This window comes from Pseudorasbora parva, chromosome 22, assembly GCF_024679245.1.
Source record: "Pseudorasbora parva isolate DD20220531a chromosome 22, ASM2467924v1, whole genome shotgun sequence".
Taxonomy (NCBI): domain Eukaryota; kingdom Metazoa; phylum Chordata; class Actinopteri; order Cypriniformes; family Gobionidae; genus Pseudorasbora; species Pseudorasbora parva.
In genome coordinates this window covers 10,019,761-10,043,504 of record NC_090193.1, presented here as the reverse complement: position 1 = coordinate 10,043,504, position 23,744 = coordinate 10,019,761, and the positions used below count along the sequence as shown (strand labels likewise).

General features: G+C 50.9%; 23 non-coding genes across 23 annotated transcripts; 7 read left to right on the top strand and 16 right to left on the bottom strand.

Moving 5' to 3' along the window:
• Positions 1-110: 110 nt before the first annotated feature.
• trnae-uuc (transfer RNA glutamic acid (anticodon UUC)) lies at positions 111-182 on the bottom strand. Its single transcript has one exon. It is a non-coding gene; the product is annotated as a tRNA-Glu (tRNA).
• A 1,516-nt stretch (positions 183-1,698) lies between these two features.
• On the bottom strand, positions 1,699-1,770 carry trnae-uuc (transfer RNA glutamic acid (anticodon UUC)). Its single transcript has one exon. It is a non-coding gene; the product is annotated as a tRNA-Glu (tRNA).
• A 476-nt stretch (positions 1,771-2,246) lies between these two features.
• Positions 2,247-2,319, bottom strand: trnar-acg (transfer RNA arginine (anticodon ACG)). The gene has a single exon. It is a non-coding gene; the product is annotated as a tRNA-Arg (tRNA).
• Positions 2,320-2,949: 630 nt separating this feature from the next.
• trnae-cuc (transfer RNA glutamic acid (anticodon CUC)) lies at positions 2,950-3,021 on the top strand. Its single transcript has one exon. It is a non-coding gene; the product is annotated as a tRNA-Glu (tRNA).
• Positions 3,022-3,833: 812 nt separating this feature from the next.
• Positions 3,834-3,906, bottom strand: trnar-acg (transfer RNA arginine (anticodon ACG)). The gene has a single exon. It is a non-coding gene; the product is annotated as a tRNA-Arg (tRNA).
• Positions 3,907-4,536: 630 nt separating this feature from the next.
• trnae-cuc (transfer RNA glutamic acid (anticodon CUC)) lies at positions 4,537-4,608 on the top strand. The gene has a single exon. It is a non-coding gene; the product is annotated as a tRNA-Glu (tRNA).
• Positions 4,609-7,708: 3,100 nt separating this feature from the next.
• Positions 7,709-7,780, top strand: trnae-cuc (transfer RNA glutamic acid (anticodon CUC)). Its single transcript has one exon. It is a non-coding gene; the product is annotated as a tRNA-Glu (tRNA).
• A 265-nt stretch (positions 7,781-8,045) lies between these two features.
• trnae-uuc (transfer RNA glutamic acid (anticodon UUC)) lies at positions 8,046-8,117 on the bottom strand. The gene has a single exon. It is a non-coding gene; the product is annotated as a tRNA-Glu (tRNA).
• Positions 8,118-8,591: 474 nt separating this feature from the next.
• Positions 8,592-8,664, bottom strand: trnar-acg (transfer RNA arginine (anticodon ACG)). The gene has a single exon. It is a non-coding gene; the product is annotated as a tRNA-Arg (tRNA).
• Positions 8,665-9,294: 630 nt separating this feature from the next.
• On the top strand, positions 9,295-9,366 carry trnae-cuc (transfer RNA glutamic acid (anticodon CUC)). Its single transcript has one exon. It is a non-coding gene; the product is annotated as a tRNA-Glu (tRNA).
• Positions 9,367-9,631: 265 nt separating this feature from the next.
• On the bottom strand, positions 9,632-9,703 carry trnae-uuc (transfer RNA glutamic acid (anticodon UUC)). Its single transcript has one exon. It is a non-coding gene; the product is annotated as a tRNA-Glu (tRNA).
• Positions 9,704-11,219: 1,516 nt separating this feature from the next.
• Positions 11,220-11,291, bottom strand: trnae-uuc (transfer RNA glutamic acid (anticodon UUC)). Its single transcript has one exon. It is a non-coding gene; the product is annotated as a tRNA-Glu (tRNA).
• Positions 11,292-12,805: 1,514 nt separating this feature from the next.
• Positions 12,806-12,877, bottom strand: trnae-uuc (transfer RNA glutamic acid (anticodon UUC)). Its single transcript has one exon. It is a non-coding gene; the product is annotated as a tRNA-Glu (tRNA).
• A 476-nt stretch (positions 12,878-13,353) lies between these two features.
• Positions 13,354-13,426, bottom strand: trnar-acg (transfer RNA arginine (anticodon ACG)). Its single transcript has one exon. It is a non-coding gene; the product is annotated as a tRNA-Arg (tRNA).
• A 630-nt stretch (positions 13,427-14,056) lies between these two features.
• Positions 14,057-14,128, top strand: trnae-cuc (transfer RNA glutamic acid (anticodon CUC)). Its single transcript has one exon. It is a non-coding gene; the product is annotated as a tRNA-Glu (tRNA).
• A 265-nt stretch (positions 14,129-14,393) lies between these two features.
• trnae-uuc (transfer RNA glutamic acid (anticodon UUC)) lies at positions 14,394-14,465 on the bottom strand. The gene has a single exon. It is a non-coding gene; the product is annotated as a tRNA-Glu (tRNA).
• Positions 14,466-15,981: 1,516 nt separating this feature from the next.
• trnae-uuc (transfer RNA glutamic acid (anticodon UUC)) lies at positions 15,982-16,053 on the bottom strand. The gene has a single exon. It is a non-coding gene; the product is annotated as a tRNA-Glu (tRNA).
• Positions 16,054-17,569: 1,516 nt separating this feature from the next.
• On the bottom strand, positions 17,570-17,641 carry trnae-uuc (transfer RNA glutamic acid (anticodon UUC)). Its single transcript has one exon. It is a non-coding gene; the product is annotated as a tRNA-Glu (tRNA).
• Positions 17,642-19,156: 1,515 nt separating this feature from the next.
• Positions 19,157-19,228, bottom strand: trnae-uuc (transfer RNA glutamic acid (anticodon UUC)). The gene has a single exon. It is a non-coding gene; the product is annotated as a tRNA-Glu (tRNA).
• Positions 19,229-19,704: 476 nt separating this feature from the next.
• trnar-acg (transfer RNA arginine (anticodon ACG)) lies at positions 19,705-19,777 on the bottom strand. Its single transcript has one exon. It is a non-coding gene; the product is annotated as a tRNA-Arg (tRNA).
• Positions 19,778-20,407: 630 nt separating this feature from the next.
• trnae-cuc (transfer RNA glutamic acid (anticodon CUC)) lies at positions 20,408-20,479 on the top strand. Its single transcript has one exon. It is a non-coding gene; the product is annotated as a tRNA-Glu (tRNA).
• A 265-nt stretch (positions 20,480-20,744) lies between these two features.
• trnae-uuc (transfer RNA glutamic acid (anticodon UUC)) lies at positions 20,745-20,816 on the bottom strand. The gene has a single exon. It is a non-coding gene; the product is annotated as a tRNA-Glu (tRNA).
• A 2,764-nt stretch (positions 20,817-23,580) lies between these two features.
• Positions 23,581-23,652, top strand: trnae-cuc (transfer RNA glutamic acid (anticodon CUC)). The gene has a single exon. It is a non-coding gene; the product is annotated as a tRNA-Glu (tRNA).
• The last annotated feature ends 92 nt before the right edge of the window (positions 23,653-23,744 follow it).

Genomic DNA, 23,744 nt, shown 5'->3' with positions numbered 1-23,744 from the left:
AGAAGAACCTCAACCTATCAGGTTGCTGCAGCTCCACTGCTGGCTAAAAGCGATTCAGTAATAGACAGAAGCTCTGGCTGTTCGATAAGGGGAGCAAAGACAAGCCAAACTTCCCATACCGGGAGTCGAACCCGGGCCGCCTGGGTGAAAACCAGGAATCCTGACCGCTAGACCATATGGGAAAGCCCGCAAACGCCGGTCAGGCTTGTGTGCCATTTTTCATGCGTGTGGCCAGTACAAGGGCAGGGTTATGTTAGGCCCTTTGGCATTCAGTGTGTGACCGTCGCCTTTAAGAATATGGCAATGTTCCGAAGGGATTGTTTACTGAATTCACTTGTACCAGACTCGATGGAGGGAGATGTTATTTGTCTCTCCCAGGGGGTGCAGCTCTCTCCCATTCTTGTGTTCGCATAAAAAGATACTATAAACTGGTCATTAAAGCAAGGTCCCCGTGACAGTGCTTATGCGATGCATTTGAAAGCACGCACGGTATTGTATGGTAGGTGCTATCTAGCTGACAAAACGGCCTATGGTTGGACTGTCAGTTTACAAGAAAAAAAAAAACGAACCATTCCAATACCAATAGTCAAAAACTATGGGCTAACAAAACAAGCTAATAAAACTGCTGTAGGCTGACAGCGAAGCAAAAGAGGCAGATCGAGCAAGCCAGAAGTCTAACCTAGAATCTTCTGATCCGTAGTCAGACGCTTTATCCATTGCACCACTGGCCCACCGGTCAGGCACCCTGGTGTTTACACGCATCTTGGTGGTGTTTGCCTGGAGCGGGGCCTGTCGCAACACCAACTTTTTCTCATGCCATTAACAGGCCTGGAGCCAACGTAAGGAAGCGCTCCGATGAGGGGTCTGCTATGAAAAGCTTGAAGACGGAGGCGTCACATGTTAGGGATCTCTGTCTTCCTGGCGTGGCTAACGTAGCTGGGTAGCAAATTACTTTAAAACAGTGCAAGGCTGGCCGCTCAAAAAGCCAGGCATACCTCAGAGACGACGACACTCTGTGCTATGCACTCTGTTAACCTCGAGCTCCTTCGCCAGATGCTCTGCAGAAGAAGGGCTGAAAACAAAAAGCGGAGTGAGTCAGGCACCTCTTGGCACTGAGAGCACGGCTGGGCTCTGCTTGTTGTCTTTTGCAAGCTGCTTTGATTGAATTGCAAGTTGCGGTGTTGTTAGGATGTTCTCACGGAGCATGTGACAGTTTCTCAGTGGAAGAACTGTGATCCAGGGTCAGAGACTCTCTCCTCTCCAAGAGGAAAAGGCTAGCCTTAGCGGTTTTGCTTGAGAAATTGCAGCAAAATCTGGTAGAGGCCCACAGGCAGGCTTGAGGAGACAGGCTGAACAGCCCTTCCCTGGTGGTCTAGTGGTTAGGATTAGGCGCTCTCACCGCCGCGGCCCGGGTTCGATTCCTGGTCAGGGAACGTTCCTTTTGCCCTCCAGCGCGGCCAAGAAAATGTTTGAGTGTGAAAAGTGACCTCCTTCGAGCCAGAGTCGAACCAGCGACCTAAGGTTTGCCAACGTTCCACCTACAGTCCTCCGCTCTACCAGCTGAGCTATCAAAGGTATGCAGGGAAAGAGAAGAACCTCAACCTATCAGGTTGCTGCAGCTCCACTGCTGGCTAAAAGCGATTCAGTAATAGACAGAAGCTCTGGCTGTTCGATAAGGGGAGCAAAGACAAGCCAAACTTCCCATACCGGGAGTCAAACCCGGGTCGCCTGGGTGAAAACCAGGAGTCCTGACCGCTAGACCATATGGGAAAGCCCGCAAATGCCGGTCAGGCTTGTGTGCCATTTTTCATGCGTGTGGCCAGTACAAGGGCAGGGTTATGTTAGGCCCTTTGGCATACAGTGTGTGACCGTCGCCTTTAAGAATATGGCAATGTTCCGAAGGGATTGTTTACTGAATTCACTTGTACCAGACTCGATGGAGGGAGATGTCATTTGTCTCTCCCAGGGGGTGCAGCTCTCTCCCATTCTTGTGTTCGCATAAAAAGATACTATAAACTGGTCATTAAAGCAAGGTCCCCGTGACAGTGCTTATGCAATGCATTTGAAAGCACGCACGGTATTGTATGGTAGGTGCTATCTAGCTGACAAAACGGCCTATGGTTGGACTGTCAGTTTACAAGAAAAAAAAAAACTAACCATTCCAATACCAATAGTCAAAAACTATGGGCTAATAAAACAAACTAATAAAACTGCTGTAGGCTGATAGCGAAGCAAAAGAGGCAGATCGAGCCAGCCAGGAGTCGAACCTAGAATTTTCTGATCCGTAGTCAGACGCGTTACCCATTGCGCCACTGGCCCACCGGTGAGGTGCCCTGGTGTTTACACGCATCTTGGTGGTGTTTGCCTGGAGCGGGGCCTGTCGCAACATCAACTTTTTCTCATGCCATTAACAGGCCTGGAGCCAACGTAAGGAAGCGCTCCAAAGAGGGGTCTGCTATGAAAAGCTTGAAGACGGAGGCGTCACATGTTAGGGATCTCTGTCTTCCTGGCGTGGCTAACGTAGCTGGGTAGCAAATTACTTTAAAACAGTGCAAGGCTGGCCGCTCAAAAAGCCAGGCATACCTCAGAGACGACGACACTCTGTGCTATGCGCTCTGTCAACCTCGAGCTCCTTCGCCAGATGCTCTGCAGAAGAAGGGCTGAAAACAAAAAGCGGAGTGAGTCAGGCACCTCTTGGCACTGAGAGCACGGCTGGGCTCTCCTTGTTGTCTTTTGCAAGCTGCTTTGATTGAATTGCAAGTTGCGATGTTGTTAGGATGTTCTCACGGAGCATGTGACAGTTTCTCAGTGGAAGAACTGTGATCCAGGGTCAGAGACTCTCTCCTCTCCAAGAGGAAAAGGCTAGCCTTAGTGGTTTTGCTTGAGAAATTGCAGCAAAATCTGGTAGAGGCCCACAGGCAGGCTTGAGGAGACAGGCTGAACAGCCCTTCCCTGGTGGTCTAGTGGTTAGGATTCGGCGCTCTCACCGCCGCGGCCCGGGTTCGATTCCTGGTCAGGGAACGTTCCTTTTGCCCTCCAGCGCGGCCAAGAAAATGTTTGAGTGTGAAAAGTGACCTCCTTCGAGCCGGAGTCGAACCAGCGACCTAAGGATTGCCAACGTTCCACCTACAGTCCTCCGCTCTACCAGCTGAGCTATCGAAGGTATGCAGGGAAAGAGAAGAACCTCAACCTATCAGGTTGCTGCAGCTCCACTGCTGGCTAAAAGCGATTCCGTAATAGACAGAAGCTCTGGCTGTTCGATAAGGGGAGCAAAGACAAGCCAAACTTCCCATACCGGAAGACGAACCCGGGCCGCCTGGGTGAAAACCAGGAATCCTGACCGCTAGACCATATGGGAAAGCCCGCAAGCACTGGTCAGGCTTGTGTGCCATTTTTCATGCGTGTGGCCAGTACAAGGGCAGGGTTATGTTAGGCCCTTTGGCATTCAGTGTGTGACCGTCGCCTTTAAGAATATGGCAATGTTCCGAAGGGATTGTTTACTGAATTCACTTGTACCAGACTCGATGGAGGGAGATGTCATTTGTCTCTCCCAGGGGGTGCAGCTCTCTCCCATTCTTGTGTTCGCATAAAAAGATACTATAAACTGGTCATTAAAGCAAGGTCCCCGTGACAGTGCTTATGCGATGCATTTGAAAGCACGCACGGTATTGTATGGTAGGTGCTATCTAGCTGACAAAACGGCCTATGGTTGGACTGTCAGTTTACAAGAAAAAAAAAACTAACCATTCCAATACCAATAGTCAAAAACTATGGGCTAATAAAACAAACTAATAAAACTGCTGTAGGCTGATAGCGAAGTAAACGAGGCAGATCGAGCCAGCCAGGAGTAGAACCTAGAATCTTCTGATCCGTAGTCAGACGCGTTATCCATTGCGCCACTGGCCCACCGGTCAGGCGCCCTGGTGTTTACACGCATCTTGGTGGTGTTTGCCTGGAGCGGGGCCTGTCGCAACATCAACTTTTTCTCATGCCATTAACAGGCCTGGAGCAAACGTAAGGAAGCGCTCCGATGAGGGGTCTGCTATGAAAAGCTTGAAGACGGAGGCGTCACATGTTAGGGATCTCTGTCTTCCTGGCGTGGCTAACGTAGCTGGGTAGCAAATTACTTTAAAACAGTGCAAGGCTGGCCGCTCAAAAAACCAGGCATACCTCAGAGACGACGACACTCTGTGCTATGCGGTCTGTCAACCTCGAGCTCCTTCGCCAGATGCTCTGCAGAAGAAGGGCTGAAAACAAAAAGCGGAGTGAGTCAGGCACCTCTTGGCACTGAGAGCACGGCTGGGCTCTCCTTGTTGTCTTTTGCAAGCTGCTTTGATTGAATTGCAAGTTGCGGTGTTGTTAGGATGTTCTCACGGAGCATGTGACAGTTTCTCAGTGGAAGAACTGTGATCCAGGGTCAGAGACTCTCTCCTCTCCAAGAGGAAAAGGCTAGCCTTAGCGGTTTTGCTTGAGAAATTGCAGCAAAATCTGGTAGAGGCCCACAGCCAGGCTTGAGGAGACAGGCTGAACAGCCCTTCCCTGGTGGTCTAGTGGTTAGGATTCGGCGCTCTCACCGCCGCGGCCCGGGTTCGATTCCCGGTCAGGGAACGTTCCTTTTGCCCTCCAGCGCGGCCAAGAAAATGTTTGAGTGTGAAAAGTGACCTCCTTCGAGCCGGAGTCGAACCAGCGACCTAAGGATTGCCAACGGTCCACCTACAGTCCTCCGCTCTACCAGCTGAGCTATCGAAGGTATGCAGGGAAAGAGAAGAACCTCAACCTATCAGGTTGCTGCAGCTCCACTGCTGGCTAAAAGCGATTCAGTAATAGACAGAAGCTCTGGCTGTTCGATAAGGGGAGCAAAGACAAGCCAAACTTCCCATACCGGGAGTCGAACCCGGGCCGCCTGGGTGAAAACCAGGAATCCTGACGGCTAGACCATATGGGAAAGCCCGCAAACGCCGGTCAGGCTTGTGTGCCATTTTTCATGCGTGTGGCCAGTACAAGGGCAGGGTTATGTTAGGCCCTTTGGCATTCAGTGTGTGACCGTCGCCTTTAAGAATATGGCAATGTTCCGAAGGGATTGTTTACTGAATTCACTTGTACCAGACTCGATGGAGGGAGATGTCATTTGTCTCTCCCAGGGGGTGCAGCTCTCTCCCATTCTTGTGTTCGCATAAAAAGATACTATAAACTGGTCATTAAAGCAAGGTCCCCGTGACAGTGCTTATGCGATGCATTTGAAAGCACGCACGGTATTGTATGGTAGGCGCTATCTAGCTGACAAAACGGCCTATGGTTGGACTGTCAGTTTACAAGAAAAAAAAACTAACCATTCCAATACCAATAGTCAAAAACTATGGGCTAATAAAACAAGCTAATAAAACTGCTGTAGGCTGATAGCGAAGCAAAAGAGGCAGATCGAGCCAGCCAAGAGTCGAACCTAGAATCTTCTGATCCGTAGTCAGACTCTTTATCCATTGCGCCACTGGCCCACCGGTCAGGCGCCCTGGTGTTTACACGCATCTTGGTGGTGTTCGCCTGGAGCGGGGCCTGTCGCAACATCAACTTTTTCTCATGCCATTAACAGGCCTGGAGCCAACGTAAGGAAGCGCTCCGATGAGGGGTCTGCTATGAAAAGCTTGAAGACGGAGGCGTCACATGTTAGGGATCTCTGTCTTCCTGGCGTGGCTAACGTAGCTGGGTAGCAAATTACTTTAAAACAGTGCAAGGCTGGCCGCTCAAAAAACCAGGCATACCTCAGAGACGACGACACTCTGTGCTATGCGCTCTGTCAACCTCGAGCTCCTTCGCCAGATGCTCTGCAGAAGAAGGGCTGAAAACAAAAAGCGGAGTGAGTCAGGCACCTCTTGGCACTGAGAGCACGGCTGGGCTCTCCTTGTTGTCTTTTGCAAGCTGCTTTGATTGAATTGCAAGTTGCGGTGTTGTTAGGATGTTCTCACGGAGCATGTGACAGTTTCTCAGTGGAAGAACTGTGATCCAGGGTCAGAGACTCTCTCCTCTCCAAGAGGAAAAGGCTAGCCTTAGCGGTTTTGCTTGAGAAATTGCAGCAAAATCTGGTAGAGGCCCACAGCCAGGCTTGAGGAGACAGGCTGAACAGCCCTTCCCTGGTGGTCTAGTGGTTAGGATTCGGCTCTCTCACCGCCGCGGCCCGGGTTCGATTCCCGGTGAGGGAACGTTCCTTTTGCCCTCCAGCGCGGCCAAGAAAATGTTTGAGTGTGAAAAGTGACCTCCTTCGAGCCGGAGTCGAACCAGCGACCTAAGGATTGCCAACGGTCCACCTACAGTCCTCCGCTCTACCAGCTGAGCTATCGAAGGTATGCAGGGAAAGAGAAGAACCTCAACCTATCAGGTTGCTGCAGCTCCACTGCTGGCTAAAAGCGATTCAGTAATAGACAGAAGCTCTGGCTGTTCGATAAGGGGAGCAAAGACAAGCCAAACTTCCCATACCGGGAGTCGAACCCGGGCCGCCTGGGTGAAAACCAGGAATCCTGACGGCTAGACCATATGGGAAAGCCCGCAAACGCCGGTCAGGCTTGTGTGCCATTTTTCATGCGTGTGGCCAGTACAAGGGCAGGGTTATGTTAGGCCCTTTGGCATTCAGTGTGTGACCGTCGCCTTTAAGAATATGGCAATGTTCCGAAGGGATTGTTTACTGAATTCACTTGTACCAGACTCGATGGAGGGAGATGTCATTTGTCTCTCCCAGGGGGTGCAGCTCTCTCCCATTCTTGTGTTCGCATAAAAAGATACTATAAACTGGTCATTAAAGCAAGGTCCCCGTGACAGTGCTTATGCGATGCATTTGAAAGCACGCACGGTATTGTATGGTAGGCGCTATCTAGCTGACAAAACGGCCTATGGTTGGACTGTCAGTTTACAAGAAAAAAAAACTAACCATTCCAATACCAATAGTCAAAAACTATGGGCTAATAAAACAAGCTAATAAAACTGCTGTAGGCTGATAGCGAAGCAAAAGAGGCAGATCGAGCCAGCCAGGAGTCGAACCTAGAATCTTCTGATCCGTAGTCAGACGCTTTATCCATTGCGCCACTGGCCCACCGGTCAGGCGCCCTGGTGTTTACACGCATCTTGGTGGTGTTCGCCTGGAGCGGGGCCTGTCGCAACATCAACTTTTTCTCATGCCATTAACAGGCCTGGAGCCAACGTAAGGAAGCGCTCCGATGAGGGGTCTGCTATGAAAAGCTTGAAGACGGAGGCGTCACATGTTAGGGATCTCTGTCTTCCTGGCGTGGCTAACGTAGCTGGGTAGCAAATTACTTTAAAACAGTGCAAGGCTGGCCGCTCAAAAAGCCAGGCATACCTCAGAGACGACGACACTCTGTGCTATGCGCTCTGTCAACCTGGAGCTCCTTCGCCAGATGCTCTGCAGAAGAAGGGCTGAAAACAAAAAGCGGAGTGAGTAAGGCACCTCTTGGCACTGAGAGCACGGCTGGGCTCTCCTTGTTGTCTTTTGCAAGCTGCTTTGATTGAATTGCAAGTTGCGGTGTTGTTAGGATGTTCTCACGGAGCATGTGACAGTTTCTCAGTGGAAGAACTGTGATCCAGGGTCAGAGACTCTCTCCTCTCCAAGAGGAAAAGGCTAGCCTTAGCGGTTTTGCTTGAGAAATTGCAGCAAAATCTGGTAGAGGCCCACAGGCAGGCTTGAGGAGACAGGCTGAACAGCCCTTCCCTGGTGGTCTAGTGGTTAGGATTCGGCGCTCTCACCGCCGCGGCCCGGGTTCGATTCCCGGTCAGGGAACGTTCCTTTTGCCCTCCAGCGCGGCCAAGAAAATGTTTGAGTGTGAAAAGTGACCTCCTTCGAGCCGGAGTCGAACCAGCGACCTAAGGTTTGCCAACGTTCCACCTACAGTCCTCCGCTCTACCAGCTGAGCTATCGAAGGTATGCAGGGAAAGAGAAGAACCTCAACCTATCAGGTTGCTGCAGCTCCACTGCTGGCTAAAAGCGATTCAGTAATAGACAGAAGCTCTGGCTGTTCGATAAGGGGAGCAAAGACAAGCCAAACTTCCCATACCGGGAGTCGAACCCGGGCCGCCTGGGTGAAAACCAGGAATCCTGACCGCTAGACCATATGGGAAAGCCCGCAAACGCCGGTCAGGCTTGTGTGCCATTTTTCATGCGTGTGGCCAGTACAAGGGCAGGGTTATGTTAGGCCCTTTGGCATTCAGTGTGTGACCTTCGCCTTTAAGAATATGGCAATGTTCCGAAGGGATTGTTTACTGAATTCACTTGTACAAGACTCGATGGAGGGAGATGTCATTTGTCTCTCCCAGGGGGTGCAGCTCTCTCCCATTCTTGTGTTCGCATAAAAAGATACTATAAACTGGTCATTAAAGCAAGGTCCCCGTGACAGTGCTTATGCGATGCATTTGAAAGCACGCACGGTATTGTATGGTAGGCGCTATCTAGCTGACAAAACGGCCTATGGTTGGACTGTCAGTTTACAAGAAAAAAGAACTAACCATTCCAATACCAATAGTCAAAAACTATGGGCTAATAAAACAAGCTAATAAAACTGCTGTAGGCTGATAGCGAAGCAAAAGAGGCAGATCGAGCGAGCCAGGAGTCGAACCTAGAATCTTCTGATCCGTAGTCAGACGCGTTATCCATTGCGCCACTGGCCCACCGGTGAGGCGCCCTGGTGTTTACACGCATCTTGGTGGTGTTTGCCTGGAGCGGGGCCTGTCGCAACATCAACTTTTTCTCATGCCATTAACAGGCCTGGAGCCAACGTAAGGAAGCGCTCCAAAGAGGGGTCTGCTATGAAAAGCTTGAAGACGGAGGCGTCACATGTTAGGGATCTCTGTCTTCCTGGCGTGGCTAACGTAGCTGGGTAGCAAAATACTTTAAAACAGTGCAAGGCTGGCCGCTCAAAAAGCCAGGCATACCTCAGAGACGACGACACTCTGTGCAATGCGCTCTGTCAACCTCGAGCTCCTTCGCCAGATGCTCTGCAGAAGAAGGGCTGAAAACAAAAAGCGGAGTGAGTCAGGCACCTCTTGGCACTGAGAGCACGGCTGGGCTCTCCTTGTTGTCTTTTGCAAGCTGCTTTGATTGAATTGCAAGTTGCGATGTTGTTAGGATGTTCTCACAGAGCATGTGACAGTTTCTCAGTGGAAGAACTGTGATCCAGGGTCAGAGACTCTCTCCTCTCCAAGAGGAAAAGGCTAGCCTTAGCGGTTTTGCTTGAGAAATTGCAGCAAAATCTGGTAGAGGCCCACAGGCAGGCTTGAGGAGACAGGCTGAACAGCCCTTCCCTGGTGGTCTAGTGGTTAGGATTCGGCGCTCTCACCGCCGCGGCCCGGGTTCGATTCCCGGTCAGGGAACGTTCCTTTTGCCCTCCAGCGCGGCCAAGAAAATGTTTGAGTGTGAAAAGTGACCTCCTTCGAGCCGGAGTCGAACCAGCGACCTAAGGATTGCCAACGTTCCACCTACAGTCCTCCGCTCTACCAGCTGAGCTATCGAAGGTATGCAGGGAAAGAGAAGAACCTCAACCTATCAGGTTGCTGCAGCTCCACTGCTGGCTAAAAGCGATTCAGTAATAGACAGAAGCTCTGGCTGTTCGATAAGGGGAGCAAAGACAAGCCAAACTTCCCATACCGGGAGTCGAACCCGGGCCGCCTGGGTGAAAACCAGGAATCCTGACCGCTAGACCATATGGGAAAGCCCGCAAACGCCGGTCAGGCTTGTGTGCCATTTTTCATGCGTGTGGCCAGTACAAGGGCAGGGTTATGTTAGGCCCTTTGGCATTCAGTGTGTGACCGTCGCCTTTAAGAATATGGCAATGTTCCGAAGGGATTGTTTACTGAATTCACTTGTACCAGACTCGATGGAGGGAGATGTCATTTGTCTCTCCCAGGGGGTGCAGCTCTCTCCCATTCTTGTGTTCGCATAAAAAGATACTATAAACTGGTCATTAAAGCAAGGTCCCCGTGACAGTGCTTATGCGATGCATTTGAAAGCACGCACGGTATTGTATGGTAGGTGCTATCTAGCTGACAAAACGGCCTATGGTTGGACTGTCAGTTTACAAGAAAAAAAAAAACTAACCATTCCAATACCAATAGTCAAAAACTATGGGCTAATAAAACAAGCTAATAAAACTGCTGTAGGCTGACAGCGAAGCAAAAGAGGCAGATCGAGCAAGCCAGAAGTCTAACCTAGAATCTTCTGATCCGTAGTCAGACGCTTTATCCATTGCACCACTGGCCCACCGGTCAGGCACCCTGGTGTTTACACGCATCTTGGTGGTGTTTGCCTGGAGCGGGGCCTGTCGCAACACCAACTTTTTCTCATGCCATTAACAGGCCTGGAGCCAACGTAAGGAAGCGCTCCGATGAGGGGTCTGCTATGAAAAGCTTGAAGACGGAGGCGTCACATGTTAGGGATCTCTGTCTTCCTGGCGTGGCTAACGTAGCTGGGTAGCAAATTACTTTAAAACAGTGCAAGGCTGGCCGCTCAAAAAGCCAGGCATACCTCAGAGACGACGACACTCTGTGCTATGCGCTCTGTTAACCTCGAGCTCCTTCGCCAGATGCTCTGCAGAAGAAGGGCTGAAAACAAAAAGCGGAGTGAGTCAGGCACCTCTTGGCACTGAGAGCACGGCTGGGCTCTGCTTGTTGTCTTTTGCAAGCTGCTTTGATTGAATTGCAAGTTGCGGTGTTGTTAGGATGTTCTCACGGAGCATGTGACAGTTTCTCAGTGGAAGAACTGTGATCCAGGGTCAGAGACTCTCTCCTCTCCAAGAGGAAAAGGCTAGCCTTAGCGGTTTTGCTTGAGAAATTGCAGCAAAATCTGGTAGAGGCCCACAGGCAGGCTTGAGGAGACAGGCTGAACAGCCCTTCCCTGGTGGTCTAGTGGTTAGGATTAGGCGCTCTCACCGCCGCGGCCCGGGTTCGATTCCTGGTCAGGGAACGTTCCTTTTGCCCTCCAGCGCGGCCAAGAAAATGTTTGAGTGTGAAAAGTGACCTCCTTCGAGCCAGAGTCGAACCAGCGACCTAAGGTTTGCCAACGTTCCACCTACAGTCCTCCGCTCTACCAGCTGAGCTATCAAAGGTATGCAGGGAAAGAGAAGAACCTCAACCTATCAGGTTGCTGCAGCTCCACTGCTGGCTAAAAGCGATTCAGTAATAGACAGAAGCTCTGGCTGTTCGATAAGGGGAGCAAAGACAAGCCAAACTTCCCATACCGGGAGTCAAACCCGGGCCGCCTGGGTGAAAACCAGGAGTCCTGACCGCTAGACCATATGGGAAAGCCCGCAAATGCCGGTCAGGCTTGTGTGCCATTTTTCATGCGTGTGGCCAGTACAAGGGCAGGGTTATGTTAGGCCCTTTGGCATTCAGTGTGTGACCGTCGCCTTTAAGAATATGACAATGTTCCGAAGGGATTGTTTACTGAATTCACTTGTACCAGACTCGATGGAGGGAGCTGTCATTTGTCTCTCCCAGGGGGTGCAGCTCTCTCCCATTCTTGTGTTCGCATAAAAAGATACTATAAACTGGTCATTAAAGCAAGGTCCTCGTGACAGTGCTTATGCGATGCATTTGAAAGCACGCACGGTATTGTATGGTAGGCGCTATCTAGCTGACAAAACGGCCTATGGTTGGACTGTCAGTTTACAAGAAAAAAAAACTAACCATTCCAATACCAATAGTCAAAAACTATGGGCTAATAAAACAAGCTAATAAAACTGCTGTAGGCTGATAGCGAAGCAAAAGAGGCAGATCGAGCCAGCCAGGAGTCGAACCTAGAATCTTCTGATCCGTAGTCAGACGCTTTATCCATTGCGCCACTGGCCCACCGGTCAGGCGCCCTGGTGTTTACACGCATCTTGGTGGTGTTCGCCTGGAGCGGGGCCTGTCGCAACATCAACTTTTTCTCATGCCATTAACAGGCCTGGAGCCAACGTAAGGAAGCGCTCCGATGAGGGGTCTGCTATGAAAAGCTTGAAGACGGAGGCGTCACATGTTAGGGATCTCTGTCTTCCTGGCGTGGCTAACGTAGCTGGGTAGCAAATTACTTTAAAACAGTGCAAGGCTGGCCGCTCAAAAAGCCAGGCATACCTCAGAGACGACGACACTCTGTGCTATGCGCTCTGTCAACCTCGAGCTCCTTCGCCAGATGCTCTGCAGAAGAAGGGCTGAAAACAAAAAGCGGAGTGAGTCAGGCACCTCTTGGCACTGAGAGCACGGCTGGGCTCTCCTTGTTGTCTTTTGCAAGCTGCTTTGATTGAATTGCAAGTTGCGGTGTTGTTAGGATGTTCTCACGGAGCATGTGACAGTTTCTCAGTGGAAGAACTGTGATCCAGGGTCAGAGACTCTCTCCTCTCCAAGAGGAAAAGGCTAGCCTTAGCGGTTTTGCTTGAGAAATTGCAGCAAAATCTGGTAGAGGCCCACAGGCAGGCTTGAGGAGACAGGATGAACAGCCCTTCCCTAGTGGTCTAGTGGTTAGGATTTGGCGCTCTCACCGCCGCGGCCCGGGTTCGATTCCCGGTCAGGGAACGTTCCTTTTGCCCTCCAGCGCGGCCAAGAAAATGTTTGAGTGTGAAAAGTGACCTCCTTCGAGCCGGAGTCGAACCAGCGACCTAAGGATTGCCAACGTTCCACCTACAGTCCTCCGCTCTACCAGCTGAGCTATCGAAGGTATGCAGGGAAAGAGAAGAACCTCAACCTATCAGGTTGCTGCAGCTCCACTGCTGGCTAAAAGCGATTCAGTAATAGACAGAAGCTCTGGCTGTTCGATAAGGGGAGCAAAGACAAGCCAAACTTCCCATACCGGGAGTCGAACCCGGGCCGCCTGGGTGAAAACCAGGAATCCTGACCGCTAGACCATATGGGAAAGCCCGCAAACGCCGGTCAGGCTTGTGTGCCATTTTTCATGCGTGTGGCCAGTACAAGGGCAGGGTTATGTTAGGCCCTTTGGCATTCAGTGTGTGACCGTCGCCTTTAAGAATATGGCAATGTTCCGAAGGGATTGTTTACTGAATTCACTTGTACCAGACTCGATGGAGGGAGATGTCATTTGTCTCTCCCAGGGGGTGCAGCTCTCTCCCATTCTTGTGTTCGCATAAAAAGATACTATAAACTGGTCATTAAAGCAAGGTCCCCGTGACAGTGCTTATGCGATGCATTTGAAAGCACGCACGGTATTGTATGGTAGGTGCTATCTAGCTGACAAAACGGCCTATGGTTGGACTGTCAGTTTACAAGAAAAAAAAAAACTAACCATTCCAATACCAATAGTCAAAAACTATGGGCTAATAAAACAAACTAATAAAACTGCTGTAGGCTGATAGCGAAGCAAAAGAGGCAGATCGAGCCAGCCAGGAGTCGAACCTTGAATCTTCTGATCCGTAGTCAGACGCGTTATCCATTACGCCACTGGCCCACCGGTGAGGCGCCCTGGTGTTTACACGCATCTTGGTGGTGTTTGCCTGGAGCGGGGCCTGTCGCAACATCAACTTTTTCTCATGCCATTAACAGGCCTGGAGCCAACGTAAGGAAGCGCTCCAAAGAGGGGTCTGCTATGAAAAGCTTGAAGACGGAGGCGTCACATGTTAGGGATCTCTGTCTTCCTGGCGTGGCTAACGTAGCTGGGTAGCAAATTACTTTAAAACAGTGCAAGGCTGGCCGCTCAAAAAGCCAGGCATACCTCAGAGATGACGACACTCTGTGCTATGCGCTCTGTCAACCTCGAGCTCCTTCGCCAGATGCTCTGCAGAAGAAGGGCTGAAAACAAAAAGCGGAGTGAGTCAGGCACCTCTTGGCACTGAGAGCACGGCTGGGCTCTCCTTGTTGTCTTTTGCAAGCTGCTTTGATTGAATTGCAAGTTGCGATGTTGTTAGGATGTTCTCACAGAGCATGTGACAGTTTCTCAGTGGAAGAACTGTGATCCAGGGTCAGAGACTCTCTCCTCTCCAAGAGGAAAAGGCTAGCCTTAGTGGTTTTGCTTGAGAAATTGCAGCAAAATCTGGTAGAGGCCCACAGGCAGGCTTGAGGAGACAGGCTGAACAGCCCTTCCCTGGTGGTCTAGTGGTTAGGATTCGGCGCTCTCACCGCCGCGGCCCGGGTTCGATTCCCGGTCAGGGAACGTTCCTTTTGCCCTCCAGCGCGGCCAAGAAAATGTTTGAGTGTGAAAAGTGACCTCCTTCGAGCCGGAGTCGAACCAGCGACCTAAGGATTGCCAACGTTCCACCTACAGTCCTCCGCTCTACCAGCTGAGCTATCGAAGGTATGCAGGGCAAGAGAAGAACCTCAACCTATCAGGTTGCTGCAGCTCCACTGCTGGCTAAAAGCGATTCAGTAATAGACAGAAGCTCTGGCTGTTCGATAAGGGGAGCAAAGACAAGCCAAACTTCCCATACCGGGAGTCGAACCCGGGCCGCCTGGGTGAAAACCAGGAATCCTGACCGCTAGACCATATGGGAAAGCCCGCAAACGCCGGTCAGGCTTGTGTGCCATTTTTCATGCGTGTGGCCAGTACAAGGGCAGGGTTATGTTAGGCCCTTTGGCATTCAGTGTGTGACCGTCGCCTTTAAGAATATGGCAATGTTCCGAAGGGATTGTTTACTGAATTCACTTGTACCAGACTCGATGGAGGGAGATGTCATTTGTCTCTCCCAGGGGGTGCAGCTCTCTCCCATTCTTGTGTTCGCATAAAAAGATACTATAAACTGGTCATTAAAGCAAGGTCCCCGTGACAGTGCTTATGCGATGCATTTGAAAGCACGCACGGTATTGTATGGTAGGTGCTATCTAGCTGACAAAACGGCCTATGGTTGGACTGTCAGTTTACAAGAAAAAAAAAAACTAACCATTCCAATACCAATAGTCAAAAACTATGGGCTAATAAAACAAGCTAATAAAACTGCTGTAGGCTGACAGCGAAGCAAAAGAGGCAGATCGAGCAAGCCAGAAGTCTAACCTAGAATCTTCTGATCCGTAGTCAGACGCTTTATCCATTGCACCACTGGCCCACCGGTCAGGCACCCTGGTGTTTACACGCATCTTGGTGGTGTTTGCCTGGAGCGGGGCCTGTCGCAACACCAACTTTTTCTCATGCCATTAACAGGCCTGGAGCCAACGTAAGGAAGCGCTCCGATGAGGGGTCTGCTATGAAAAGCTTAAAGACGGAGGCGTCACATGTTAGGGATCTCTGTCTTCCTGGCGTGGCTAACGTAGCTGGGTAGCAAATTACTTTAAAACAGTGCAAGGCTGGCCGCTCAAAAAGCCAGGCATACCTCAGAGACGACGACACTCTGTGCTATGCGCTCTGTTAACCTCGAGCTCCTTCGCCAGATGCTCTGCAGAAGAAGGGCTGAAAACAAAAAGCGGAGTGAGTCAGGCACCTCTTGGCACTGAGAGCACGGCTGGGCTCTGCTTGTTGTCTTTTGCAAGCTGCTTTGATTGAATTGCAAGTTGCGGTGTTGTTAGGATGTTCTCACGGAGCATGTGACAGTTTCTCAGTGGAAGAACTGTGATCCAGGGTCAGAGACTCTCTCCTCTCCAAGAGGAAAAGGCTAGCCTTAGCGGTTTTGCTTGAGAAATTGCAGCAAAATCTGGTAGAGGCCCACAGGCAGGCTTGAGGAGACAGGCTGAACAGCCCTTCCCTGGTGGTCTAGTGGTTAGGATTAGGCGCTCTCACCGCCGCGGCCCGGGTTCGATTCCTGGTCAGGGAACGTTCCTTTTGCCCTCCAGCGCGGCCAAGAAAATGTTTGAGTGTGAAAAGTGACCTCCTTCGAGCCGGAGTCGAACCAGCGACCTAAGGATTGCCAACGTTCCACCTACAGTCCTCCGCTCTACCAGCTGAGCTATCGAAGGTATGCAGGGAAAGAGAAGAACCTCAACCTATCAGGTTGCTGCAGCTCCACTGCTGGCTAAAAGCGATTCAGTAATAGACAGAAGCTCTGGCTGTTCGATAAGGGGAGCAAAGACAAGCCAAACTTCCCATACCGGGAGTCGAACCCGGGCCGCCTGGGTGAAAACCAGGAATCCTGACCGCTAGACCATATGGGAAAGCCCGCAAACGCCGGTCAGGCTTGTGTGCCATTTTTCATGCGTGTGGCCAGTACAAGGGCAGGGTTATGTTAGGCCCTTTGGCATTCAGTGTGTGACCGTCGCCTTTAAGAATATGGCAATGTTCCGAAGGGATTGTTTACTGAATTCACTTGTACCAGACTCGATGGAGGGAGATGTCATTTGTCTCTCCCAGGGGGTGCAGCTCTCTCCCATTCTTGTGTTCGCATAAAAAGATACTATAAACTTGTCATTAAAGCAAGGTCCCCGTGACAGTGCTTATGCGATGCATTTGAAAGCACGCACGGTATTGTATGGTAGGTGCTATCTAGCTGACAAAACGGCCTATGGTTGGACTGTCAGTTTACAAGAAAAAAAAAAACTAACCATTCCAATACCAATAGTCAAAAACTATGGGCTAATAAAACAAGCTAATAAAACTGCTGTAGGCTGACAGCGAAGCAAAAGAGGCAGATCGAGCAAGCCAGAAGTCTAACCTAGAATCTTCTGATCCGTAGTCAGACGCTTTATCCATTGCACCACTGGCCCACCGGTCAGGCACCCTGGTGTTTACACGCATCTTGGTGGTGTTTGCCTGGAGCGGGGCCTGTCGCAACACCAACTTTTTCTCATGCCATTAACAGGCCTGGAGCCAACGTAAGGAAGCGCTCCGATGAGGGGTCTGCTATGAAAAGCTTGAAGACGGAGGCGTCACATGTTAGGGATCTCTGTCTTCCTGGCGTGGCTAACGTAGCTGGGTAGCAAATTACTTTAAAACAGTGCAAGGCTGGCCGCTCAAAAAGCCAGGCATACCTCAGAGACGACGACACTCTGTGCTATGCGCTCTGTTAACCTCAAGCTCCTTCGCCAGATGCTCTGCAGAAGAAGGGCTGAAAACAAAAAGCGGAGTGAGTCAGGCACCTCTTGGCACTGAGAGCACGGCTGGGCTCTGCTTGTTGTCTTTTGCAAGCTGCTTTGATTGAATTGCAAGTTGCGGTGTTGTTAGGATGTTCTCACGGAGCATGTGACAGTTTCTCAGTGGAAGAACTGTGATCCAGGGTCAGAGACTCTCTCCTCTCCAAGAGGAAAAGGCTAGCCTTAGCGGTTTTGCTTGAGAAATTGCAGCAAAATCTGGTAGAGGCCCACAGGCAGGCTTGAGGAGACAGGCTGAACAGCCCTTCCCTGGTGGTCTAGTGGTTAGGATTAGGCGCTCTCACCGCCGCGGCCCGGGTTCGATTCCTGGTCAGGGAACGTTCCTTTTGCCCTCCAGCGCGGCCAAGAAAATGTTTGAGTGTGAAAAGTGACCTCCTTCGAGCCAGAGTCGAACCAGCGACCTAAGGTTTGCCAACGTTCCACCTACAGTCCTCCGCTCTACCAGCTGAGCTATCAAAGGTATGCAGGGAAAGAGAAGAACCTCAACCTATCAGGTTGCTGCAGCTCCACTGCTGGCTAAAAGCGATTCAGTAATAGACAGAAGCTCTGGCTGTTCGATAAGGGGAGCAAAGACAAGCCAAACTTCCCATACCGGGAGTCAAACCCGGGCCGCCTGGGTGAAAACCAGGAGTCCTGACCGCTAGACCATATGGGAAAGCCCGCAAATGCCGGTCAGGCTTGTGTGCCATTTTTCATGCGTGTGGCCAGTACAAGGGCAGGGTTATGTTAGGCCCTTTGGCATTCAGTGTGTGACCGTCGCCTTTAAGAATATGACAATGTTCCGAAGGGATTGTTTACTGAATTCACTTGTACCAGACTCGATGGAGGGAGCTGTCATTTGTCTCTCCCAGGGGGTGCAGCTCTCTCCCATTCTTGTGTTCGCATAAAAAGATACTATAAACTGGTCATTAAAGCAAGGTCCTCGTGACAGTGCTTATGCGATGCATTTGAAAGCACGCACGGTATTGTATGGTAGGCGCTATCTAGCTGACAAAACGGCCTATGGTTGGACTGTCAGTTTACAAGAAAAAAAAACTAACCATTCCAATACCAATAGTCAAAAACTATGGGCTAATAAAACAAGCTAATAAAACTGCTGTAGGCTGATAGCGAAGCAAAAGAGGCAGATCGAGCCAGCCAGGAGTCGAACCTAGAATCTTCTGATCCGTAGTCAGACGCTTTATCCATTGCGCCACTGGCCCACCGGTCAGGCGCCCTGGTGTTTACACGCATCTTGGTGGTGTTCGCCTGGAGCGGGGCCTGTCGCAACATCAACTTTTTCTCATGCCATTAACAGGCCTGGAGCCAACGTAAGGAAGCGCTCCGATGAGGGGTCTGCTATGAAAAGCTTGAAGACGGAGGCGTCACATGTTAGGGATCTCTGTCTTCCTGGCGTGGCTAACGTAGCTGGGTAGCAAATTACTTTAAAACAGTGCAAGGCTGGCCGCTCAAAAAGCCAGGCATACCTCAGAGACGACGACACTCTGTGCTATGCGCTCTGTCAACCTCGAGCTCCTTCGCCAGATGCTCTGCAGAAGAAGGGCTGAAAACAAAAAGCGGAGTGAGTCAGGCACCTCTTGGCACTGAGAGCACGGCTGGGCTCTCCTTGTTGTCTTTTGCAAGCTGCTTTGATTGAATTGCAAGTTGCGGTGTTGTTAGGATGTTCTCACGGAGCATGTGACAGTTTCTCAGTGGAAGAACTGTGATCCAGGGTCAGAGACTCTCTCCTCTCCAAGAGGAAAAGGCTAGCCTTAGCGGTTTTGCTTGAGAAATTGCAGCAAAATCTGGTAGAGGCCCACAGGCAGGCTTGAGGAGACAGGATGAACAGCCCTTCCCTAGTGGTCTAGTGGTTAGGATTTGGCGCTCTCACCGCCGCGGCCCGGGTTCGATTCCCGGTCAGGGAACGTTCCTTTTGCCCTCCAGCGCGGCCAAGAAAATGTTTGAGTGTGAAAAGTGACCTCCTTCGAGCCGGAGTCGAACCAGCGACCTAAGGATTGCCAACGTTCCACCTACAGTCCTCCGCTCTACCAGCTGAGCTATCGAAGGTATGCAGGGAAAGAGAAGAACCCTGAACCTATCAGGTTGCTGCAGCTCCACTGCTGGCTAAAAGCGATTCAGTAATAGACAGAAGCTCTGGCTGTTCGATAAGGGGAGCAAAGACAAGCCAAACTTCCCATACCGGGAGTCGAACCCGGGCCGCCTGGGTGAAAACCAGGAATCCTGACCGCTAGACCATATGGGAAAGCCCGCAAACGCCGGTCAGGCTTGTGTGCCATTTTTCATGCGTGTGGCCAGTACAAGGGCAGGGTTATGTTAGGCCCTTTGGCATTCAGTGTGTGACCGTCGCCTTTAAGAATATGGCAATGTTCCGAAGGGATTGTTTACTGAATTCACTTGTACCAGACTCGATGGAGGGAGATGTCATTTGTCTCTCCCAGGGGGTGCAGCTCTCTCCCATTCTTGTGTTCGCATAAAAAGATACTATAAACTGGTCATTAAAGCAAGGTCCCCGTGACAGTGCTTATGCGATGCATTTGAAAGCACGCACGGTATTGTATGGTAGGTGCTATCTAGCTGACAAAACGGCCTATGGTTGGACTGTCAGTTTACAAGAAAAAAAAAAACTAACCATTCCAATACCAATAGTCAAAAACTATGGGCTAATAAAACAAACTAATAAAACTGCTGTAGGCTGATAGCGAAGCAAAAGAGGCAGATCGAGCCAGCCAGGAGTCGAACCTTGAATCTTCTGATCCGTAGTCAGACGCATTATCCATTGCGCCACTGGCCCACCGGTGAGGCGCCCTGGTGTTTACACGCATCTTGGTGGTGTTTGCCTGGAGCGGGGCCTGTCGCAACATCAACTTTTTCTCATGCCATTAACAGGCCTGGAGCCAACGTAAGGAAGCGCTCCAAAGAGGGGTCTGCTATGAAAAGCTTGAAGACGGAGGCGTCACATGTTAGGGATCTCTGTCTTCCTGGCGTGGCTAACGTAGCTGGGTAGCAAATTACTTTAAAACAGTGCAAGGCTGGCCGCTCAAAAAGCCAGGCATACCTCAGAGATGACGACACTCTGTGCTATGCGCTCTGTCAACCTCGAGCTCCTTCGCCAGATGCTCTGCAGAAGAAGGGCTGAAAACAAAAAGCGGAGTGAGTCAGGCACCTCTTGGCACTGAGAGCACGGCTGGGCTCTCCTTGTTGTCTTTTGCAAGCTGCTTTGATTGAATTGCAAGTTGCGATGTTGTTAGGATGTTCTCACAGAGCATGTGACAGTTTCTCAGTGGAAGAACTGTGATCCAGGGTCAGAGACTCTCTCCTCTCCAAGAGGAAAAGGCTAGCCTTAGTGGTTTTGCTTGAGAAATTGCAGCAAAATCTGGTAGAGGCCCACAGGCAGGCTTGAGGAGACAGGCTGAACAGCCCTTCCCTGGTGGTCTAGTGGTTAGGATTCGGCGCTCTCACCGCCGCGGCCCGGGTTCGATTCCCGGTCAGGGAACGTTCCTTTTGCCCTCCAGCGCGGCCAAGAAAATGTTTGAGTGTGAAAAGTGACCTCCTTCGAGCCGGAGTCGAACCAGCGACCTAAGGATTGCCAACGTTCCACCTACAGACCTCCGCTCTACCAGCTGAGCTATCGAAGGTATGCAGGGCAAGAGAAGAACCTCAACCTATCAGGTTGCTGCAGCTCCACTGCTGGCTAAAAGCGATTCAGTAATAGACAGAAGCTCTGGCTGTTCGATAAGGGGAGCAAAGACAAGCCAAACTTCCCATACCGGGAGTCGAACCCGGGCCGCCTGGGTGAAAACCAGGAATCCTGACCGCTAGACCATATGGGAAAGCCCGCAAACGCCGGTCAGGCTTGTGTGCCATTTTTCATGCGTGTGGCCAGTACAAGGGCAGGGTTATGTTAGGCCCTTTGGCATTCAGTGTGTGACCGTCGCCTTTAAGAATATGGCAATGTTCCGAAGGGATTGTTTACTGAATTCACTTGTACCAGACTCGATGGAGGGAGATGTCATTTGTCTCTCCCAGGGGGTGCAGCTCTCTCCCATTCTTGTGTTCGCATAAAAAGATACTATAAACTGGTCATTAAAGCAAGGTCCCCGTGACAGTGCTTATGCGATGCATTTGAAAGCACGCACGGTATTGTATGGTAGGTGCTATCTAGCTGACAAAACGGCCTATGGTTGGACTGTCAGTTTACAAGAAAAAAAAAACTAACCATTCCAATACCAATAGTCAAAAACTATGGGCTAATAAAACAAGCTAATAAAACTGCTGTAGGCTGACAGCGAAGCAAAAGAGGCAGATCGAGCAAGCCAGAAGTCTAACCTAGAATCTTCTGATCCGTAGTCAGACGCTTTATCCATTGCACCACTGGCCCACCGGTCAGGCACCCTGGTGTTTACACGCATCTTGGTGGTGTTTGCCTGGAGCGGGGCCTGTCGCAACACCAACTTTTTCTCATGCCATTAACAGGCCTGGAGCCAACGTAAGGAAGCGCTCCGATGAGGGGTCTGCTATGAAAAGCTTAAAGACGGAGGCGTCACATGTTAGGGATCTCTGTCTTCCTGGCGTGGCTAACGTAGCTGGGTAGCAAATTACTTTAAAACAGTGCAAGGCTGGCCGCTCAAAAAGCCAGGCATACCTCAGAGACGACGACACTCTGTGCTATGCGCTCTGTTAACCTCGAGCTCCTTCGCCAGATGCTCTGCAGAAGAAGGGCTGAAAACAAAAAGCGGAGTGAGTCAGGCACCTCTTGGCACTGAGAGCACGGCTGGGCTCTGCTTGTTGTCTTTTGCAAGCTGCTTTGATTGAATTGCAAGTTGCGGTGTTGTTAGGATGTTCTCACGGAGCATGTGACAGTTTCTCAGTGGAAGAACTGTGATCCAGGGTCAGAGACTCTCTCCTCTCCAAGAGGAAAAGGCTAGCCTTAGCGGTTTTGCTTGAGAAATTGCAGCAAAATCTGGTAGAGGCCCACAGGCAGGCTTGAGGAGACAGGCTGAACAGCCCTTCCCTGGTGGTCTAGTGGTTAGGATTAGGCGCTCTCACCGCCGCGGCCCGGGTTCGATTCCTGGTCAGGGAACGTTCCTTTTGCCCTCCAGCGCGGCCAAGAAAATGTTTGAGTGTGAAAAGTGACCTCCTTCGAGCCGGAGTCGAACCAGCGACCTAAGGTTTGCCAACGTTCCACCTACAGTCCTCCGCTCTACCAGCTGAGCTATCAAAGGTATGCAGGGAAAGAGAAGAACCTCAACCTATCAGGTTGCTGCAGCTCCACTGCTGGCTAAAAGCGATTCAGTAATAGACAGAAGCTCTGGCTGTTCGATAAGGGGAGCAAAGACAAGCCAAACTTCCCATACCGGGAGTCGAACCCGGGCCGCCTGGGTGAAAACCAGGAATCCTGACGGCTAGACCATATGGGAAAGCCCGCAAACGCCGGTCAGGCTTATGTGCCATTTTTCATGCGTGTGGCCAGTACAAGGGCAGGGTTATGTTAGGCCCTTTGGCATTCAGTGTGTGACCGTCGCCTTTAAGAATATGGCAATGTTCCGAAGGGATTGTTTACTGAATTCACTTGTACCAGACTCGATGGAGGGAGATGTCATTTGTCTCTCCCAGGGGGTGCAGCTCTCTCCCATTCTTGTGTTCGCATAAAAAGATACTATAAACTGGTCATTAAAGCAAGGTCCCCGTGACAGTGCTTATGCGATGCATTTGAAAGCACGCACGGTATTGTATGGTAGGCGCTATCTAGCTGACAAAACGGCCTATGGTTGGACTGTCAGTTTACAAGAAAAAAAAACTAACCATTCCAATACCAATAGTCAAAAACTATGGGCTAATAAAACAAGCTAATAAAACTGCTGTAGGCTGATAGCGAAGCAAAAGAGGCAGATCGAGCCAGCCAGGAGTCGAACCTAGAATCTTCTGATCCGTAGTCAGACGCTTTATCCATTGCGCCACTGGCCCACCGGTCAGGCGCCCTGGTGTTTACACGCATCTTGGTGGTGTTCGCCTGGAGCGGGGCCTGTCGCAACATCAACTTTTTCTCATGCCATTAACAGGCCTGGAGCCAACGTAAGGAAGCGCTCCGATGAGGGGTCTGCTATGAAAAGCTTGAAGACGGAGGCGTCATATGTTAGGGATCTCTGTCTTCCTGGCGTGGCTAACGTAGCTGGGTAGCAAATTACTTTAAAACAGTGCAAGGCTGGCCGCTCAAAAAGCCAGGCATACCTCAGAGACGACGACACTCTGTGCTATGCGCTCTGTCAACCTGGAGCTCCTTCGCCAGATGCTCTGCAGAAGAAGGGCTGAAAACAAAAAGCGGAGTGAGTCAGGCACCTCTTGGCACTGAGAGCACGGCTGGGCTCTCCTTGTTGTCTTTTGCAAGCTGCTTTGATTGAATTGCAAGTTGCGGTGTTGTTAGGATGTTCTCACGGAGCATGTGACAGTTTCTCAGTGGAAGAACTGTGATCCAGGGTCAGAGACTCTCTCCTCTCCAAGAGGAAAAGGCTAGCCTTAGCGGTTTTGCTTGAGAAATTGCAGCAAAATCTGGTAGAGGCCCACAGGCAGGCTTGAGGAGACAGGCTGAACAGCCCTTCCCTGGTGGTCTAGTGGTTAGGATTCGGCGCTCTCACCGCCGCGGCCCGGGTTCGATTCCCGGTCAGGGAACGTTCCTTTTGCCCTCCAGCGCGGCCAAGAAAATGTTTGAGTGTGAAAAGTGACCTCCTTCGAGCCGGAGTCGAACCAGCGACCTAAGGATT